This window comes from Lithobates pipiens, unplaced genomic scaffold, assembly GCF_037356315.1.
Source record: "Lithobates pipiens isolate NorthernLeopardFrog02 unplaced genomic scaffold, aLitPip1_a1.2 Scaffold_10, whole genome shotgun sequence".
In the NCBI taxonomy this organism is placed as follows: Eukaryota; Metazoa; Chordata; class Amphibia; order Anura; family Ranidae; genus Lithobates; species Lithobates pipiens.
Genome location: NW_027507686.1, coordinates 71,799,249 through 71,819,470, shown reverse-complemented (window position 1 = coordinate 71,819,470; position 20,222 = coordinate 71,799,249). Strand labels below are relative to the sequence as shown.

General features: G+C 45.9%; 1 non-coding gene across 1 annotated transcript; it reads right to left on the bottom strand.

Annotated features, from left to right (window-relative positions):
• Positions 1 to 19,624: 19,624 nt before the first annotated feature.
• LOC143956202 (U6 spliceosomal RNA) lies at positions 19,625 to 19,734 on the bottom strand. The gene has a single exon (XR_013269864.1). It is a non-coding gene; the product is annotated as a U6 spliceosomal RNA (small nuclear RNA).
• Between the last annotated feature and the right edge of the window lie 488 nt (positions 19,735 to 20,222).

Here is a 20,222-nt window from a genome sequence, read left to right as displayed (position 1 = left end):
GAAACTGAGCAGGAGATGCTGACTGACAGGCAGCATCTCTCTGCTCAGGGAGGGGAGAGAACCGAGTCATCGGCGGTGTTCGGTGGCTCGGATCTCAGTGAAGAGGCAGCAGGGGACAGCTGCAGCTTTGGTCTGATACTCCATCTACATAAGTAAGCATGAATATTTAAAAAAAAAAAAAAAATTATATACACACACACACACATATATATATATATATATATTTTGTGACGGGGTTGTCACATATTATCTCTCCTGGCATCTGGTCCAATTTTTTTGATCTTTGCATGATATTATTCGTATGAATAGTAGATTCAAGCAGCTGCAGGTTTTTAGCATTTCTACAGTTTCCAATAGAGAGCGCTTGTGTTGCACCAGCCCATTTTGGAAAGCCAACTCCCCAACGTATATTCTATGAGGCATGGGCTGAAAATAAGCACTCGGGTACTCTGATGGGCTGGAGACAGGTACTTGGGTAACTTTATGAACTGCAGACAGGTACTCGGTTACTCTGATGGGCTGGTGACAGGTACTCGGTTACTCTGATGGGCTGGTGACAGGTACTCGGTTACTCTGATGGGCTGGTGACAGGTACTCGGTTACTCTGATGGGCTGGTGACAGGTACTCGGTTACTCTGATGGGCTGGTGACAGGTACTCGGTTACTCTGATGGGCTGGTGACAGGTACTCGGTTACTCTGATGGGCTGGTGACAGGTACTCGGGTACTCTGATGGGCTGGTGACAGGTACTCGGGTACTCTGATGGGCTGGTGACAGGTACTCGGGTACTCTGATGGGCTGGTGACAGGTACTCGGGTACTCTGATGGGCTGGTGACAGGTACTCATGTACTCTGATGGGCTGGTGACTGGTGCTCATGTACTCGGTACTCATATGAACTGTGACAGGTTATTATACACACATACATATATACACACACACACACTTCTCTTATAAGGTAAAATCCTAGCTTTTCAACCACTTTAAACTCGCAATATCGTCCTATTATCGCTAGAGAGAGGTCTGCAAATAGCTGCTTGTCCATTGAGTTCCAGGGATTTGCAGTCCCTTGCATCAAATGCTCCTTAGTATGGTAGTAATGGAGTCGCACTATTATATTGTGCAAGGTTCTTTCTCAGGTTCTTCTTCTGGAGCCTGTCAAACTCAAGGCGTTCTATGGGTATCTCAGGCACTACTACTGGAACAGGACTTTTAACTGTGAATTGAAGGGCTGTGGATTCTGCCAAATTCCTCAGGTGCAGGTTTGACAATTATGGTTTTCAGAGTGCTCAAACTACATCAACAAAAAAGGGTTGTGCAGACCTAGTCTTTTTTCATCTTCATGTCCTTCCAAGACCACTGTTTTATCATTGCAGCGCAGCTCTATGGTAGACTTGTATATGTTAGTCCTTTATTGCTTTGATAAGCTAAGTTGTCATTTGTTTAGACACCTTGTTAGGAATTTTGTGTAAGGAGTCTTTAAATTGCACCATTAGGGCCTCAGAGTTCACCGACTAAGGCTGTGACATTATCTTTTATCATTATGACCACGTTTTAAGTTTATACAGTATCTCACAAAAGTTAGTACACTCCTCACATTTTTTTTTAATATTTTATTATGGGGGGCGTGTCCGGATGTAAATAAGAGCGGACGTGTGTTTGGGGAGCTCCGGCCGTCCGATTCAGAATCCTGTGCCATCCTGCTGTTCTAACGGCCCAAACGGAGAGCTTTTTCAGCCAGAGGGACTACTGCCCTGCTGCACTTTATCCTGCGGGGAAATTGTGGAGTGGGGGACCGTGGAGCCTGGGATAAGGCCGCTCATCCTCCCCGTGCCGGACGCCATCTTCCCGGCCTCTGCGGGGCAATCGGGGCTGATCCGGTGCCTGTGGGAGAGGTAAGAGGCTCCTCTCCATCCATCCACTGCCCCCTTGCGCCCCTGGATTGTCCCGGATTGTCCCGTGGTTCCGCGGACCGCCGGCGTTAAATTTCGGGCCTGAGGCCTAGCGCGGCCTAGTGAAGCCTGCCGCGGACCGGACTTTCCTGGACGGCCGGCCGGCGGAGGAGCGCCGCGATCGGCCAGCGGAGCGGCGGAGGCGGCTGTCGGCCGGTGGGGGACTGTCTCCTCCATAACCATCCTGGCGGGAGCTGGTGGGGGGCTGTGGAGTCATTATAACTGCCCTGGCCTAGTCCGGCCTGTTGCAACCTGGGAGTCAATTGCAGCCTTTGCCCAGTGGCTGGAGGGGAGGTGATGTGGTCGGCCTGACCCCTGTTATTTGGTACCTGCTCCTTTTCTTTATTGCTGGACACTGCTACCCCTTTTAGGGGGGGCTGATCTGGTGCACTGACTGAGGGCCCTGGCAATCCTCCCTTCCTGACGGACATTGCATCCATCCATCCAGCTCCCTGGGCCCTGCCATATAGAGTCACTGCCTGAGCCTTGCTGCCAAAGAATTGCTACTGTGAGGAGCGGAGGCTCACGGACGCATACAGCCCCCATCCCTTCATGGGCCCTAAACACCGGCCTAAGAGCTCTTCTGCACTGAGCTGTCCTGCTCCTGATCCGCCCGCTCAGCCAGATCCTTCTCTTATTGGGAGGGTGCAGTCGCTGCTTGCGGAATTAGCCATGGAGTCCGGTTCTCCCTCCGGGGTGGCTATGCCTACCCCTCCCTCCCAGGACAGTACTGCGGTGATACTAGCTGCTATCGAACAGAGTAAAACCTCTATGCTGGTACGAATCGATCACCTTGCAGAAGAATGTAACCTTATTAGGAATGACCTGGACAAGATCAGGGGCAGGCTGACTGAATCAGAATCACGAATCTCTGCAGCTGAGGACCTCACGGCTACCCACACCAACAACATAGCGGACCTGCAACGCACGGTGCAACTGCTCGTCGCTAAGGCTGATGATGCGGAGAATAGAGCGAGACGCAACAATATTCGTGTCTTAGGACTGCCGGAGGGAGAGGAGGGTGACCGACCAGCGGAGTTTGCTGAAGACTTTTTCAAGAAGCTGTTGAGCCTCCCGGAAGTCTCCCCGACATATGTTGTTGAGCGTGCTCATCGTGTTCCTACAGGACGTTACATCCCAGGGGCAATTCCCCGACCCTTCCTGGCCCGCTTTTTGAATTTCAGGGACCGGGATAGGATCCTTTCCGCAGCTCGTAAGCTCCCTTCTCTACCATATGGCAACTCCTCAATCCTACTGTTCCCGGACTTCTCGGCAGACTTGCAGCGCAAGAGAAGGTCCTTTAATGATGTCCGCAGGCGCCTACGGGACAAGGATATTAAATACAGCATGTTATACCCCAGCCGCCTTCGGGTGCCTTATAACGGATCAGTGAAATTCTTTGACACGCCTGAGGAAGCGAATGACTGGCTGATCACTCTACGTTAATTTTCTACAGCTATCCCTACGTTGATGGGGGGTACTACTTGCCTGAATTAGTATCCTGCTATGGGCTCCCGGCCTTTTTGTTTTTGTTTTTTTTTGTTTTTTCTGGCGGTTTGTTGATACTGCTGCTGCGGAACTTATGGGATTCTACTTACCCACTGGATGGGTGGGCGTTTTTTCATCCTTCCTGCCAGCGGATGGCGTACTGACCTCCACCTCTCCTAGGACATCTGCGGTGCTTTGCCATTGCTCAATGTTGATCCTTCCTGACTCCGCTTTGTTTTTTCTGTTATAGGTCTTGTCCTTTTAGCTACTTCCTTTTAGCTCGGAGCTCCCCGGACGCGGGACACTTAAGGACTTATCAGTTCTTCCCCCTCATTACAGGGTTTTTTGACCTGACAAGGAGTAAGCGGTTTGGAGCGGCCGCTGCTTCGGAACTTTTTTTGTTTAAAAGTCTGGAGGTTTAAGTTTTGGTTAGGTTTTGGGTATCAAACTGGCCATGATTTTTAGTGCCCAATTGTTTTTTGTTTTTCCCCAATTGGGGCACTCTTGGCCAGTAGGGAGTTGTGGGTTATTTTTTTTCTTCTCTTTTGGTATTTTGATTCCCTTTTTTTTTCTTTTTTTTTTTCAATGTGCACTCTGAATCCACTGTTTATTGCATCTGTTCTGTATGCTATACTTCCATGTGTCATGCTCAATGGCGGGATAAGGGGTTATTGTGTAGGTATTGCTATGTTATACTATGTTACCAGCTGTTCCAATGGATTTGAGACTGGTGTCTTGGAATGTTCGGGGTCTTAATGATAAGGTTAAGAGGGCCTTGATGTTTAAATACCTAAATAGTCATAGACCCCATGTCCTTTTTCTCCAGGAGACTCACCTTCTGGGGAATAAATTACTAGCACTGCGCAGGCCCTGGGTGAGACAAGTGTTCCATGCTACGTATTCTAGCTATGCGAGGGGTGTGGCCATCTTGCTAAGTAAGTCTTTGGCTTATAAATTTGTTCACCTGCACACTGATCAAGGAGGCAGGTTTCTTATCCTGTTATTAGAGATTGGCCAGGTGGTTTATGCTTTCGTTAATGTATACCTGCCCCCCCCCCTTCCATCCGCAGATCTTGTATAAGATTAGTGAACTGCTGGCTCCCCTCCAATTCTCCAGGTTGTATATAGCAGGGGATTTTAATTCCATCTTGGATCCATCCCTGGATTCGTCCAACCCAAATAGGGTATTTTCGCCAGAGCTACTGCAATGGGCTCAAACTTTTAACTATACTGAGATCTGGAGATGGAAGCACGCGGGTGCTAGGGCCTACTCTTTCCACTCTTTCACACATAAATCGGGCTCCAGGATAGACATGGCCTTCGGCAACTCTGGGGCCCTGACGTTGGTGAGGGGGGCACTGTATTTGCCTGCAGGTCTCTCTGATCATGCACCTTTGGAGGTTACCTTACAGTTGTCGAACGCCAGAGGTAATGCTTGTTGGCGCCCGGCGCCCAAATGGTTGCAGGATGTGCGGGTGGGGGAGGAGGTCACTCCTAAACTGAAACAATACTGGGAGTTGAACGAAGGTTCTACCTCGGCACAGATGGTTTGGGACGCCTTTAAGGCCAACACCAGAGGAGAATATATTTCGGCCATTAAGGCGATCCGTTCTGAGCTGTCATCCCAGCTGCTGACGCTCGAGGGGGGCGAGGCCGAGGCGGCTGAGGCGTTTTCCGACTCGCCGACCTTGAAGCGCTTTACTCGATTGGCTGAATCACGGTGGGCCTTGTCCCTTCACCTTGCTGAGTCTACTCACTTAGATTTGAAGTCCCTGGCGGGGAAAATCTTTGAATCCGGGGACAAAAACAGTAAGCTTCTTGCGAATTTAGTGGCTGACTCTAAATTTCAGACAGTGGTTTCGGAGATCCGAGGGTCTGATGGTCAGTTGGTGTTTGCACCTGATCAGATACTTACTGAATTTAGAACCTTTTATGAAAAACTGTATGCTGAAGTCCCAGGGGGATCGGTGGAGGAGCAGAGGGAGTTTCTCTCCTCTCTGGATTTGCCCACTCTCTCACAAGAGGATTGTGCATTTCTAGACCGGGATTTTACTTTGGAGGAAATAGAAGAGGCAATATGCTCGTTCCCTGGCGGGAAGACACCTGGACCCGATGACCTACCTGGCGAGTGGTACAGGATGTACGCCCCGCTGGTCGCTCCCAAATTGTTGAAAGTGTTCTCTGACAGTAGAACTCGGATGGCACTCCCTCCGTCCATGTATCAAGCACACATAGTGCTTATCCCCAAGCCTGGCAAGGACATCTCCCTCTGTGCTTCCTATAGACCGATTTCTCTGCTAAATTTTGACTTGAAGATTTTGACGAAAATGCTGACCACCAGGATATGAACGGTCCTGCCATCCCTGATTGATATAGACCAGACCGGATTTATGCCAGGGAAGTCCACAGATATAAATTTGCGAAGAGTTTTTACTCATTTGCAGTTGCCATCCACTGAGTCTTCTACGAGGGTAATAGTGTCATTGGATATCGAAAAAGCTTTTGATTCTGTGGCATGGCAGTTTATGTCCCTGGTGCTGGAGGTTATGGGTTTTGGAGAGGAATTCCGTAATTGGATTCATGTTTTATATAAAGAGCCCTTGGCACAGATTAAGATGGGTGGTGCCTTGTCAGCGCCTTTCGCTGTCCGGAGGGGTACGAGGCAGGGTTGCCCATTGTCACCTGCTCTTTTTGCCCTGGTGATGGAGCCGCTCGCGTCGGCCCTCAGGAGGGCGGAGGGGATTCGTGGGATACGGGTGGGCTCCATACGAGAAAAGGTAGCTTTATATGCAGACGATCTCATACTTTTTTTAAGTGACCCTGCCCAGTCTCTCCGGGAGACACTACTCATTCTTTCCCACTTCACTGAGTGTTCGGGGTTGAAGGTAAATTGGGACAAGTCTCAAATCATGCCCATAGACAGGGGGGCTAAAGCGGCAGCGGATCCCGACCTAACATTAGTGTGGACGGTCACAATCAAATACTTGGGGATTTATATCTCCTCCTCTACCTCTGATTTTTGTGCCCTTAATCTGGATCCATTGGTGCAGAAGATGAGGACTAGACTGAAAGCGTGGTCACATCTCCCTCTCACCTTGATTGGGAGGATTAATTTATTCAAGATGAAGCTTTTTCCTGCTTTCCTCTATGTTCTCAGACATGCTCCAATCTGGATTCCTAAAAAAATATTCCGCATGATCAACTCTCTCCTGGTGTCGTTTCTCTGGGGCGCTGGACAGCCGAGGTTTCGGCTGACGGTGTTGCAGAGGCCTTGGGGGGAGGGTGGTTTGGCTTGCCCGGACCTACACTCCTATTATGTGGTGGCCCTTCTGTCCCATGCCCACAATTGGCTGGTTTCGGATGAGTCCAATGCGGTGGTGGTTCTGGAGGCGGCGTGGTTGGGGTCATATGAAGCATTGAGGAACTTAATGTATCGCGGTCTTCGGGCCCCGTTCCCTCTTACTGCCGCAATGCGGGCGGTTGTGAGGGCATGGAACATAGCTAGCTCGATGCGCCCCGTACCTTCAGGGCACATCTCTCCGCATAGTCCTCTTTGGTTTAACCCCAATTTACCGGAATTTGGCTCTATACCTGATCCTAGTGTGTGGGCTAACAGGGGCATCAAATATATCGAGCAACTTTGTTTTGAGGGTAAATTACAGACCTTTGACAGGCTGAAGCAACAGTACGCTTTGCCTAACTCGCATTTATTCAGATTCCTGCAACTTAGCCATGCCTTTCGAACACAGTTTGGAAATGCCCCAGTGGCGTTCTACACTTCGAGGCTAGAGACTCTGCTCAGAGATGATGATCTGTCTAAACCTCTGTCGGCCATATATAAGGTTTTGCTCCCGAATGTTCATACCGGTCTCGAGCTCCTGAGGGCAAAGTGGGAGGCGGATTCCTCCTCTTTGGACACTGGGAGGACGTCTGGGAGTATCCTTTCTTACAGTTAGTGTCAGCCAGGGATAGATTAGTGCAATTTAACCACTTCAGCTCCGGACCAATAAATACCTTAAGGACCAGAGGTCTTTTTGCAATTTCGCACTGCGCTGCTTTAACTGGTAATTGCGCGGTCATGCAATATTGCACCCAAACGAAATTTGCGTCCTTTTCTTCCCACAAATAGAGCTTTCTTTTGATGGTATTTGATTGCCTCTGCGATTTTTTTTTTTTGCGATATAAATGGAAAAAGAGCGAAAATTTCGAAAAAAAAAGATATTGTCTTCTTTTTGTTATAAGAAAAATCGAATAAACTAAATTTTAGTCATACATTGAGGGCAAAATGTATTCAGCCACATGTCTTTAGTAAAAAAAATGTCAATAAGCGTATATTTTTTGGTTTGCGCAAAAGTTATAGCGTCTACAAACTAGAGTACATTTTCTGGAATTTACACAGCTTTTAATTTATGACTGCCGATCTCATTTCTTGAGGTGCTAAAATGGCAGGGCAGTACAAATCCCCCCCAAATGACCCCATTTTGGAAAGTAGACACCCCAAGGAAATTGCTGATGGGTATGTTGAGCCCATTGAATATTTATTTTTTTTGTCCTAAGGGATTGAATAATGACAAAAAAAAAATAAAAAATTTTTTTTTACAAAAAGTTGTCACTAAATGATATATTGCTCACACATGCCATGGTTATATGTGGAATTGCACCCCAAAATATATTCCGCTACTTCTCCCGAGTATGGGGATACCACATGTGTGGGACTTTTTGGGAGTCTAGTCGCGCACGGCACCCCGAAAACCAATCACCACCTTTCTAAGGGTGCAAATTTTTGATTTAACTCCTCACTACCTATCACAGTTTGGAAGGCCATAAAATGCCAAAATAGCACAAAACCCCCCAAAATGACCCCATTTTGGAAAGTAGACACCCCAAGCTATTTACTGAGAGGCATGTTGAGTCCATGGAATATTTTATATTTTGCCACAAGTTGCGGGAATATTACAAACTTTTTTTTTTTTGCACCAAGTTGTCACTAAATGATATATTGCTCACACATGCTATGGGCATATGTGAAATGACACCCCAAAATACATTCTGCTGCTTCTCCTGAGTACGGGGATACCACATGTGTGGGACTTTTTGGGAGTCTAGTCGCGCACGGCACCCCGAAAACCAATCACCACCTTCAGGATTTCTAAGGGTGCAAATTTTTGATTTAACTCCTCACTACCTATCACAGTTTCGAAGTCCATAAAATGCCAAAATAGCACAAAACCCCCCCAAATGACCCCATTTTGGAAAGTAGACACCCCAAGCTATTTACTGAGAGGCATGTTGAGTCCATGGAATATTTTATATTTTGCCAAAAGTTGCGGGAATATTACAAACTTTTTTTTTTTTTGCACAAAGTTGTCACTAAATGATATATTGCTCACACATGATATGGGCAGAAGTCAAATTACACCCCAAAATAAATTCTGCTGCTTCTCCCGAGTACGGGGATACCACATGTGGGGGACTTTTTGGGAGCCTAGCCACGTACGGGACCCCGAAAACCAAGCACTGCCTTCCGGATTTGAATATAAAATGCTACCAAAAAACCTGTTAGCGATGGCAGGGATCAGGCCTGACTCTGCGATCGCTGCAGTTATGTGTTTAGTGTTTTGTAAGTGACAGTGATCGATCGATACTGCACTTGGGTGGGCTGGGCAGAGGGGCAAAACGCAGGTGCCAGCAGGTATTTGGGCTGATCCCGCTAACAATGCGTTTTTTTGGAACCCTAAACTGCTGGGGACGCTAGTATAGATCTGATCAGATCAGATATTGATCTGTTCAGATTCTATACCACTACGGGAGGTTTATCCTTTGCGTGTGGGTGTTAGCGGTACTGGCACTAACCTAGCGCTGCCTGGGGCGACGCAGACCCTGACCCTAAAACCTAATTGATATCACCCGCCGGGTGATCAGGGGGTTAAACCTTTATTGGGTAATAAATGGTGGGTGCCCTGATGCTATAAAAAACAAACTAACCAGAGTCACCCGTAACACTTATACGGTGATCAGTGGTGAAAGGGTTAACTAGGAGCAACCAGGGGGTTCAAATTTTTATTAGGTAGTATATGGGGGTCCCTGGCGCTATATAAAAACCTGACGGGGAACCTAAATAACTAACTGGCTAACCAGCGTCACCAGTGACACTTATACTGTGATCGCTGGTGAAAGGGGGTGAAAGGGTTAACTAGCAGCAATCAGGGGGTTAAAACCATTATTGGGTAGTATATTGGGGTACCTAGCGCTATAAAAACCTGGCGGTGAACCTAAAAAAATAACTAGCTACCTAGCGACACTGATGCAGCGTTCAGAAAAATTATCGCTTAGTGACACTGGCAAAAGGGGGTAAAAGGGTTAACTAGCGGAAATCAGGGGGTTAAAACCATTATTGGGTAGTATATCGGGGTACCTAGCGCTATAAAAACCTGGCGGTGAACCTAAAAAAATAACTAGCTACCTAGCGACTGTAGCGACACTAATGCAGCGATCAGAAAAACGATCGCTTAGTGACACTGGCAAAAGGGGGTGAAAGGGTTAACTAGCGGCAATCAGGGGGTTAAAACCATTATTGGGTAGTATATCGGGGTACCTAGCGATATAAAAACCTGGCGGTGAACCTAAAAAAATAACTAGCTACCTAGCGACACATGCAGCGATCAGAAAAATGATCGCTTAGTGACACTGGCAAAAGGGGGTGAAAGGGTTAACTCTAGGGGCAATCAGGGGGTTAAATCTTTATTGGGGGGTGATAGGGGGCTACCCTGGACCTAACACTAACTGTCCTGACAGTTTTTACTGTCACAACTGACACTGAATGCATTGATCAGTAAAGAAATGATCAATGCAATCAGTGACACTGTGACTGGGGGGGGAGGGGGGGCGTGGGGTGATCGGGGGGCGATCGGGGGGGGTTTGTGTGCCTGTGTGTACCTACATGTCAGTGTAGTGTTGGTGCACACTTACTTTTACTCTTCTCCTCGTAGTCCGGTCAAAAAGACCGCCCCGAGGAGAATGACATCACTTCCTCCTTCCTGTGTAAACAATACACAGGGGAGGAAGCTTCTCATTGGCCAGGAGCGATCCAGAGGGGGTGGCCGAAAACCAACGACCATCCCCTCATCACGGAGCGCTCCTGGACCGAATCGGACCGCCGTAACCAGCGGGAGGGGGTCCGATCGGACCCCCCACCCGCTGGAAGGCAATCACGTAGATGTACGTGATTCTGCCTGCCTGTGCCATTGTGCTGACGTACATTGGCAATACGGCGGTCCTGAAGTGGTTAAAATAGTGCATAGGGTATATTATACTCCGCAACGTCTCCATAGAATCTACCCATCTGTCCCTGCCTCCTGTTGGAGATGCAACTCACTCTCAGCGGATTTTATACATGTATTCTGGGGCTGTCCTCAAATAGCTATTTTTTGGGTGGAGGTGACTAACTTTATTCGGTTGGTTACCACTGTAACGGTACTGTTGTCTGTTGAAATATGTCTATTGGGTTTGGTCGGATCGCTGGCCCCACGCCGAGCGATCAGAACACTCCTGGGATTATTGTTATATTATGCCCGTAAGTCTATTGTTCTTAAGTGGAAGGCTCCAGTGGCCCCCTCTATTAATTTTTGGAAGAGTTTAGTGAACACGGCTCTTCCACTATACAAGGCCACCTATCTTTCGCGTGGCTGCGGAGCTAAATTTCATAAAGTATGGGACATTTGGACGGAGTCACGAGACACCAATGCTGACTCGAGTGCTGACTGACAATGTTTCATTAGGACTTAGTGGAGGTGTTCTAGGATATTAACACGTCTGTAGCCCTGGGTCCTCCTTACAGGGGCAGTGGGGGGTTGGTTGGGGGGGAGGGCGAAGGCTTGCAAGCTTCATCCGGGGATGACCTACAGCCTGCAGTAGAGCATGAGCGAACTTGAAGATTGTCCTGAGCAGTGAGCAGTGATGCTAGAGTGTACGGTGGGTTTTTTCTTTGGTTGTATACGCCGGTGGCGTTATTTTGGGGGGGGGGAGGGGGGGGGGTTTGTTGTTATTGTTGACTCAGGGGGTTGTAGTAGTAATCAGCCTGGGTATGCCCAATAGGCTGTAAGTTGTTTTATGTTTTAATTGCAAACTCAATAAAAAGAATTAAAAAAAATATATATATATTTTATTATATCTTTTCATGTGACAACACTGAAGAAATGACACTTTGCTACAATGTAAAGTAGTGAGTGTACAGCTTGTATAACAGTGTAAATTTGCTATCCTCTCAAAATAACTTAACACACAGCCATTAAGGTCTAAACCGCTGGCAACAAAAGCGAGTACATCCCTAAGAGAAAATGCCCAAAGTGTCAATATTTTGTGTGGCACCATTATTTTCCAGCACTGCCTTAACCGTATTGGGCTTGGAGTTCACCAGAGCTCCACTCCTCCATGAAGACATCACAGAGCTGGCGGATGTTAGAGACCCTGTGCTCCCCCCCTTCCATTTGAGGATTTCCCACAGATGGTCAATACGGTTTAGGTCTGGAAACATGCTTGGTCACTCCATCACCTTTACCCTTTAACATGATCTGTCTGACCCAATCTGACCCTCCATTCACCTCTATGGAGTGGCAGATGTAAACAGACTTGTGTTCGTTTACACCTGCCTCCTCCCAATCCGATCTGCTAAAAAATAAAATAAAAAAAAAGTTAAGTGGATCCCTCACCTTTCATTTGATCAGATGAGAGGGCCCATAGAGTAGAGTGGGCTGTGTCTGTGTCCACTTTGCATATGCAGAGTGGACGCAGAACTTGTCATCTGCTCATTGTGGCCCACGACTGGTTACTAAGTTGCTTAAGTGGCCCTCGTTCTTCAAAAGGTTGGGCACCCCTGGCCTAGGCAATCTTTATGTAGACCAAAAATTCTTTAGTTTAGATCCTCAGAGAGTTCTTTGCCATGAGGTGCCATGTTGAACTGCCAGTGGCCAGTAAGAGAGTGAGGGCGATAACACCAAATTTAACACACCTGCTCCCCATTCACACTTGAGACCTTGTAACGCTAATGAGTCACATGACACCGGGGAGGGGAAAAGGATAACTGGGCCCAATTTGGTCATTTTCACTTAGGGGTCTACTCACTTTTGTTGCCAGCGATTTAGAAATAAATGGCTGTGTTGAGTTATTTTGAGCGGACAGCAAATTTACACTGTTATACAAGCTGTACACTCACTACTTTACATTGTAGCAAAGTGTCATTTATTAATTGTTGTCACATGAAAAGATATAATAAAATATTTACAAAAATGCGGGGGTATACTCACTTTTATGAGGCATGTAGCCTTTATGAAGGAGATGTGATGCTGCCCCTGAAACTAATTGGATGTTTTTATATGAGTTATTTACCAACATTTAAAGTTATCGGTGGCTCTCTCAACCATTTCTGGTCTATGGTTTGAGCTACTATTGCATTCCCATTGAGTTTGAAAGTTCCCAGCGCCTCTTTATATATGTTGTCTTGCTGTTCCTACAAGATGTCTGCAATTACTTAGCCCCCTCTTATTTAATTTCATAGTGTTCCTTAGGTCTGACTTTATAATTTAGACTTGTCAATTTCATGTTCAAAAAGACTGTCCAGTGAGGGCAGTCTCATTGGATAGAGAAAAGGGTGGCGGTAGGCTGACTGTCGAAAGAGGGCCAGATTTGATGAAGTGAACATGCGTGAGGGCCGACCATTTTGCCTGACATTCTTTGAACCATTAAAATTCGGTCTAAGTGTGTTCATTCGAGCACTAATACACTGCCCAACAAGAATTCCCTTGCCTTTGTGGCTGTGTGTGAGTAAAGAGATGAGCTCAAGCGTGTTATTTGGATGTACCGTATTTATTAGCGTATAACACGCACCTTCACTTTAAGAGGAAAGTTTAAGGAAAAAGAATAACATTTTAAATAAAGAACTGTGAAGCAAAATAAGGGTCAGTGCCCATCTGCAGCCTCACAAGTGCCATGAATGCAGCCCCACCATTGCCAGGAATGCAGCATCCGCCACCCACCATTGCCAGGAATGCAGAACCCACCATTGCCAGGAATGCAACCTGATTGATGCCCATTCATCTGCAGCCTTGAAGGGAACAGGGAGGGGGGTGGGACGAGCGCCAAAAGATTACATACAGGAAAAACTCCTGTTTTTTTGGTCATCTCTTTAATACAAAGTCCCGCCTTTTTTTGATGGACAGAACAGTCGTCCAATGGCAGTGCAGGAGATGGAATTTCTATTAGAGGCTGCCGTGTAAACAGGAAATTCTCCTGTGTGCACGACACTCTTCCCGCATCCTCCCTGTCCCCTCCAAGGCAGCCGGCATATACATCTTTTGTGGCCTGACCCTGGGAGATTGTTGGGGGCCACAAAAGATATATATGTACAAATAACCAGGCAGCCGTTCAAAACCGGAACTCGGGCCAGACTTTGGATATGCCTGACCTGACCAAGAAATCAGAGAGAAGAAAAGAGACTCTTCTCATTAAAGGGACTATGTTACTAAAAGGGAGGAAATTAAAGAAAACCCAGGATGTAAGATGAATGTACACAGCACGACTCAACAAGGAGGATGGATCTGCTCATCTGAATGAGCTGCCAAAGTGATTGTAAAGGTCATTTTTTATAAATAACAAACATGTCTATACTTACCTGCACTGTGCAACGGAATTGCACATAGCAGCCACGAACCTTCGCTGGCACTCCTGGCCCCTCCCCTGCTGACACCTAAACATTTTTTACCTTACAGTGGATGTAAACCAGATTTAATGAAATTTGAGCACATATCTGTAGCGTTTTCTTATCTCTCTCCAAAGCACTGTGTCCCGTGGCTTTCTCCTGCTCCATAGCTCTGTTATCAGCCTGATAACTTCTAACAAGTTCTCCGACACAGGAGATAAATGCAGCCTGAAATTTGTTTAATAGGAGGTTGCTATAAATAGATCAGCAGATAGCTTGACTTGTCAGAGCACAGCTCTGCACATTCCTTTGCCTATGTGGAGTGGGGGTGTGTACAGAAAAATCTGTAACACAATGTGCACTTTCTAAAGATATATACAGCTAAAGACAGCAGATATACATGTAAAACTTTTGCAGAGAGATTTGTTTCATCTCTGTGCTGTTAACTTCACTAGGTATGAAATATATATATATATATATATATATATATATATATATATATATATATAGGCTTACATTCACTTTAATGCAAGGAATGAGTTAAGGTAAAAAATGTTTAGGCTTTACAACAACTTTAGGCTGAAGTTTAGTAAAAAAAATAAAAATAAAAAAATATATAGCTATTTAAAAAAAGCTTTATCGACCCAACTTACCTATAATAAAGTATGTCCCATGTTATGCAAGCAGCTGGATCCTGTAAAAATCTTCTGTGCAGGGAAGCCCTCTGTTTCAATTGCTCAACAGTCCCAAGTCTTAAAGTGATACTAAAGTCTCCTTTTATTTTCATTTATGCTGGGTTCACACTATAGCTATATCAGACATTGCATGTCATTCGCACCGTATTGCTGTGCGGATCATATGCAATGTCTGTGTGATGCAACTCAGCCATACAGATTGTATGGCTGAATTTGTATTCTCACCAAGATGGTGCAGGACTTTTTTTTGGTCCGCACTGGAATCGAATCCCAATCAGTGTGATCTGATTCCTGCACCATTTGACAGTTCACACTGTGATCTTCGGGTGTCATTAACTTTGTATTGGCAACCACGGTGGTTCGCATAGGCATTGCCTGCGAGACACATGTGATGCAGGGACCTGCATCGGAATCACGCTGATTCCCACATTGCAATAGTGTGCACCTAGCCTTAGGGCTGGTTCACGCCACAAAAACACACTCCAGATCTGTTCCAGATGAGTTTCTGCATGGGCATTTTTCATGCGTTTTTTTGACGTGCTGGTGCATTTGATGCATTTCCAGATGCTTTTTTCCTGGTTTTCTTTTCACTGTACTAGGGTACGGTGCATTTTTTTAAAATGTTTTTGATGCTTTTTACCACATTCCAGTACAGGAAAAATGCAGCAGCTTCTACTTTTTTTTTTTTTTTACTGGAACTTGACCGCACTGGTGTGAACTATGCTATTGGAAACCATCTAACCTACTTTCCATGTGTTTTTGATGCAGGAAAAAAAATGCACTGGACTGCATGTGGTGTGAACTAGCCCTTAAAAATAACAAACATGTCATGCGCACCTGCTCTGTGCAGTGGTTTCACACAGAGCAGCCCTGATCCTCCTATTCTCGGGTCCCTCCTGCCGAGTTCCCCCACAGCCAGCAGCTTGCTATGGGGGCACCCGAGCCGAGCCACTGCTCTGTGTGTCCATTCAGACATGGAGCCACGGTTTGCCCTGCCCCCCTCTCTCGCTATTTATTGGCTCGCTGACTTTGATTGACAGCAGCAGGAGCCAATGGCACCCCGCTGCTGTCTAAGATAATGAAGAGGGAGAGTCCCGGGCAGCCTAGACTCCCCCATATTGCAAATCATTTGGTGGGGTGGGGGGTTATGGTGTGGGGTTGTTTTTCACAGGATAGGCTTGGCCCCTTAGTTTTAATGAAGGGAACTTTTAAGGTGTTAACATACCAAGACAATATATCATTTCATGCTCACAACTTTGTGGGAACAGTTTGGGGATGGCCCTTCCTAATCCAACATGTCTGCACACCAGTGCACAAAAGCAAGGTCAATAACAACATGGATGAGCAAGTTTGGGGTGGAGGAACTTGACTGGCCTGTACAGAGTCCTGACCTCAACCCAACATGATAGAATACCTTTGGGATGAATTAGAGAGCAGACTGTGAGACAGGCCTTTTCATCCAACATCAATGCCTGACCTCACAAATGCGCTTCTGGAAGAATGGTCAAACATTCCCATAGACACACTCCTAAACCTTGTGGACAGCCTTCCCAGAAGAGTTGAAGCTGTTATAGCTGCAAAGGGTGGGCCAACTCAATATTGAACCCTAAGGACTAAGACTGGGATGCCATTAAAGTTCATGTGCGTTTAAAGGCAGGTGTCCCAATACTTTTGACGTGTGTGTAAATAATGTCCTGGACAGGAATTGGTTATACTATACACTTGCAACCATGATCCTGCTATTACATTTTTCAGCCGGGATCAGCTTTCAGAGAATAGCGATCCGAGTGGCTTTACAGTCACACAGGAACATCTGTTCTTCACTCTAACAGACTCTCCATAAAAGAAGTAGATGTCACTGTCAAAGCCATTACAAAAGAATGATTTTCATCCCTTGTGTAAGCAATAAAGTTGAATGTAAAAGTAAAAAATATGAACTAAAAAAAATTAAAGACCCCCCCCGCTTTTTTTTTTTTTTTTTTTTTTTTAATGCAGAAATCTTCAAATGGGAACAGTAGCTCTGGTGACCTGGGGGTTCCCAAAAGATTACCTTAATTTGCCTGGATTTCCTCTGACTTCCGGTTTTGGCTATGGGACAGGAAGTGAAGATAAATCTCTCCAATGGGACACAGATGGCAAATATAAACCTTACAGGGGCTATAACCCTCACGTCAAAAATAAATAAAAAAAAGTGCGTGTGCCTATATTTCTATGGCAATAATTATATGGGTGGAGTTATGCTACAATATTATAATGGCACCATCCCATAAAAGCAAAAAGAGGTCTCATCTATGTAAGTTTATGAGGTCGCAGGTTCGAAACCACCCTCTGGCAGGTGTATTTTTTTTTTCTTTTGTAATTAAAAAAAGATACTTTTTAAAAATATATATATATATATAAACTGTGTTTATTGGAGGCTTTCTAAGAAATGAAAGCTATATTTTATTCCATTGAGTATTACAATACCACATGAGTGGGACTTTTCCACAGCCTACCCACTCAGGGAGGCCCAATATGGAGGGGAGCACCGTTGGGTGATCTAGGAGCATAAATTACACATCTAACTTGTTGACTAACTATGACACTTTTGAAGGCCCTGGAGCACCAGGACAGTGACACTGACGTGGCACTGATGACAGATGGCACTGATACGTGGCACTGATGACACGCGACACTGATGTGGCACTGATGACAGATGCCACTAATACATGGCACTGATAACACGTGACACTCATGACAGATGGCACTAATATGTGGCACTGATGACAGATGCCACTAAAACGTGGCACTGATGACAGATGGCACTAATACATGACACTGATGACAAAAACAATTAGTACTGTCTGTGATACTTTATTTATTTCCATTTTTTTTTCTGTTCACAAATGTTGGTCCTTTCCATTTGGCAAAAAAAAAAAAAAAAATCAAATAAATGAAAAACCCCTGTGGTGATTAACCACTAGGGATCCGCACTATAGCCGAATGACGGCTACAGCGTGGACCTGCATTGCCGGGACGACGTCCCGTGCACAAGAAGCCTGCGTGCCCGATGACGGGCGCACGCGGTCCGCTCTGTGATCAGCGAGTCCATGAGACTCGCCGGATCACAGATCGGAGTAAGGGATCGATCCCAACCCCCTGCCATGTGATCAAGCTGTCAGCCAATGACAGCTGATCATGTGATGTCAACACAGCCGTTAATCGGCTATTTTTAAGCGCGAGGAGAAAAAAAAACGCCAATCACCGGCGTCAGTGAGATGGACATCAGTCCCAATCACTGCGATGTGCCACCAGATCCCCAGTGCTCATCTGTGCCCCCCCAACAAGTGCCGCCCACCAGCGCCACCTGTCAGTGCATATCAATGAAGCAGCAAAATGACCTGTTTGCAAAATTGTATAACAAACTATTAACCACTTCCCGACCAGCGCACGACGATGTACGTCGACAGAATGGCACGGGCAGGCATATTGGCGTACATGTACGTCCAATCTTCAATGCCGCCCTGCCGTCGGGAGCGTGCCGCCGGCGTCGCTCTCCCGCGCCGGTCGGGACCCCCGTGAGTCCGGTCGCGGGACCCGCGGACTGGATCGCCGCGGGCATCCCCGCGATCGTCTCACGGGACGGCTGAATGGAGGAAATGCCGTGTAAACAGCATTTCTCCATTCTGCCTAGCAACTAGTGACGCTGATCTCTGCTCCATGTGATTGGAGCAGAGATCAGTGTTCACTAAATGAAAGCCCAACCCCCCCCACAGTTAGTAACACACCCCTAGGAACACTTAACCCCTACACTGCCACCCACTGGTTAACCCCTTCACTGCCAGTGTCATTTACACAGGAATCACTGCATTTATATAGCAGTGATTACTGTATAAATGACAATGGTCCCAAAAATGTGTCAAAAATGTCCAATGGGTCCCCCACAATGTCGCAGTCACAATAAAAATCGCTGATCGCCGCCCTTACTAGTAAAAAAAAAAATAATAAAAAATTATTAATAAAAATGCTATAAAACTATCCCTATTTTGTAAACGCTATAACTTTTGCGCAAACCAATCAATAATCGCTTATTGCGATTTTTTCTACCAAAAATATGTGAAAGAATACGTATCGGCCTAAACCGAGGGGAAAAAATTGCTTTTTTATATATTTTTGGGGGATATTTATTATAACAAAAAGTAAAAAATAATGCGTTTTTTTCAAAATTGTCGCTCTATTTTTGTTTATAGCGCAAAAAATAAAAACCGCAGGGGTGATCAAATACCACCAAAAGAAAGCTCTATTTGTGGGGAAAAAAGGACGTCAATTTTGTTTGGGAGCCACGTCGCACGACCGCGCAATTGTCAGTTAAAGCGACGCAGTGCCAAATCGCAAAAAGTGGTCTGGTCTTTGACCAGCAAAATGGTCCGGTCTGAAAGTGGTTAAACATGATTTTTTTGTTTTTCTTCAAAATTTTCCATATTTCTTTGTTTGTTTAGCAAAAAAAGTTAAAACCCCAGCTGTGATTAAATACCACCAAAAGAAGGCTCTATTTGTGGGGGAAAAATGTAATTTGGGTAGAGTGTTGTATGACCGCGTCATTGACATTCAAAGTGCGTCAGCGCCGAAAATTGGTCTGGGCAGGAGGGGGCCTTAAGTGCCCAGTAAGCAAGTGGTTAAATAGCACAAAAAGAAAGCGCTCGCTGCAAAAGTACAACTGCACCACCAATCTAAGCGCAATATATAAGTATTTATTTTTTATTTTTTAGTATAGCCAATGGCAAGAGTACACGAGATAACAAGATGAAAAAGCTTAAAAAAAACATGGCTCGATTCGCGATTAAGCGTGTCATCCTTGCGCAGGGGACCATGCTAATCTTCTCTGTATCGTTCCACTTTAAGTATGTGTCCGTTCAGCCAATACGGGCCAGGGACAAAGTGATTGTGACCCTGATCTGGTTATAAAGCGTTCAAATGATGAGCTGAACGCAACCTAGGGAGAGCAGAAACTATGGATACTTTACTTTATATATTCCAAATGAATTGTATGAATTCACTTTCTTCCTGGTTAATAATGTGCTTGATTTAAAAGTTGATCTAAATAAAGGAAATAAGCGGCATGAAGCATATTTTGAAGCAAAGCGCTGTATGCAAATTAGCTGCTCTACCGCAAAGCATTGTGGGAGCGCAGAACCCGCCCACCAACCGTCATTGAATAGCTGAAACTCACGCAGACATGGCATACATAGAAACGAATGGCCCAAGAAGTGATGTCAACACAGCCGTTAATCGGCTATTTTTAAGCACGAGGAGAAAAAAAAACGCCAATCACCGGCGTCAGTGAGATGGACATCAGTCCCAATCACTGCGATGTGCCACCAGATCCCCAGTGCTCATCTGTGCCCCCCCCCAACAA